General features: G+C 45.0%; 1 long non-coding RNA gene across 1 annotated transcript; it reads right to left on the bottom strand.

Moving 5' to 3' along the window:
- Positions 1 to 1,035: 1,035 nt before the first annotated feature.
- Positions 1,036 to 1,359, bottom strand: LOC135373216 (uncharacterized). The gene is made up of 3 exons (XR_010416363.1): positions 1,272 to 1,359; positions 1,137 to 1,206; positions 1,036 to 1,061 (listed from the first exon to the last, which is right to left on the bottom strand). It is a non-coding gene; the product is annotated as an uncharacterized LOC135373216 (long non-coding RNA).
- Between the last annotated feature and the right edge of the window lie 823 nt (positions 1,360 to 2,182).

The following is a 2,182-nucleotide window of genomic DNA, read 5'->3' as shown; positions in this document are numbered from 1 at the left end:
GTTGAAAGATACATACCTGTGACTTGTGTACTTAGATAATTATGTTAAATAAAATATTCTGATCACCTGTGACCGATGTGCAAAGCATCTGCTCCGCTGCAAGACGTTGGCATCGAAACAGGAGATGACATTTTTTACGTCAAAGCACATGATTGTCTCAGGAGTAGAGAGTGTTAAAAATGTGTTTACAGATTTGGAAATATGTGCAACATGAATGGAATGAAAAAGAAGAAAAATGGAGATGTAGGCACTCGTTAAGAGCACCAGCTACTCACGCACAATATCTGGGAGAAAGAAAAGGAAATAAATTAATGACAGAGGGAATCGTATTCTTGGTATAGTACGCGATCCTTTTTTTTTTTATGATGCTGACTACGGAATTATGATCTGCAATGCACTTCTAACATACAGGAAAATGTTCCTACCATGTACAGGATATACACTGCAGCAGTACGGGGGAGGGGCCGCTCATCTTGTTGATTTCTGCTTGGGATACGCACAGCTGAAACAGTTTGCTTTGCAGTTAGTTCACCATACAACAGTCAACGCATCACAATATCGTTTGGGAGAATCTCTATTGGCATACCATACTGTGAAGGTTGTGCGTCTGGTTGCTTATTCGCTGGGACTGAGACAGCTGGGCTGACTGCCCCACTGGCTGAAGTAGACGCTCATTCATTTCCCTCGTCTGCCACTGCATCGTTGTATACTTAGCGGACTGTGTGGGACTCTGTGTGACAATGTCGAAAGCGATATGAAGCGCATAAAGTGTTAAGGTCATCCAGCGGTTCTGAAATTTAGGTTGCATTGGTTTGCCAACTATACTGAAAGGATGTTCAAAAGCGTTTTGTATGGCTGGAAATACATAATTCTGCGTACCCCGATGGGAAATTCAGGGTCCGGATGCTCAGCTTCATTCACTGCATGATGAATGTCTTAATTTTACCAGCGTTAAAGTACAACACGTTCAATGCAAGGCCATGAAACACTGGAATGAACCATATGGTGAGAATAAGGTTGAGGCGTACGGCACATCTTGGATTGGTCTGCGATTTTTGACGCTGCAGCAGAGACAGCGTGACAGCATTTCTCCTATTTTCAACAAAGAGTGATCATGTTCTGTAACAATGACTCACTTGACATACAAGGGAGGTCTTTCAGTGCGGGAGAACAGTCATGCTGCAGAAGTTGGCGTGACAGAATTTTCTACAAAGAAAAATGTACTGACTCTACGCTTCCTAAATTGTGGCAATAAAGAAAGATTAATTTACCTTGAACGTCGCTCAAGTCCATGTATGTTAGTGGAGAGTGTCCTTCAGAATTGCACCTCTGACTGAACATTTGTACAAGCGTCCATGCACTTTAGTCATCGACACTTTGCCATCAGTAACGCCTGTTCCGTACAAGCGTTGCTCAAATGAGCCATATGCGACCCTCGCTGGTGTAACACATGTACTTCTCCTTCTATACCTTCATCGGAAGCGTCTTCATAAATGTCCGTGACATGCGAACCACTTGTTTGAGAATTGCGGGATAGAAACGCGCCGTGTTCCAAGAGCATTGGACCGCTGTTACTCGTATTATCGTGCCCTGACTGAGGGTACTGACTACCCTCGTTGCCGTCACATTGTTAGTTTCACCGCTGTACCTTACGGAACGTATTGCTTGCAGGCTGTCACTCACGGGGACACTGACATTTCGTCGAGATGTGCGTGATGGCATCCACATTTTTTTGGCACCTCAGCGTACAGTCTGGTTCCAGAGTGGTGTCTTTTCTCCCAGCTACACTCACAAGCAGTCAAACAAATGAACACAATTCAACTAGCTCACACAGCTCACAACACAACGCACAACTCGCTCACAATTGTAACATCACACCACAACACCTCCATCCTGCAACCCGGACGAGTTTGCTAACGGTTTGAACGTTTGAATGTCGCTCCCACTGGTCGCCTAGAAGCCGCGCAAGTCGCGTATCTTATTAAAACCACACAATACTGGATGTGCCATGCGTAAATATGAAGAATAAAATTGATAAATTTTACATCGTGTTCGGTAACGACCATATTAAGGATCACGTAGCAACGTTACGAAATGCAGCCGCAGTTGCGCACAGTGCAAGCGCAGTTGGAGGCGCGAAGGGTTCGCGGCGTCTGCATTCTCGCAGGCAGCTCTCACAGGG

This window comes from Ornithodoros turicata, chromosome 1 (assembly GCF_037126465.1).
Source record: "Ornithodoros turicata isolate Travis chromosome 1, ASM3712646v1, whole genome shotgun sequence".
Classification (NCBI taxonomy): Eukaryota; Metazoa; Arthropoda; class Arachnida; order Ixodida; family Argasidae; genus Ornithodoros; species Ornithodoros turicata.
Note: the sequence above shows the minus strand (reverse complement) of the source record. Positions and strands in the feature narration are given on the sequence as shown.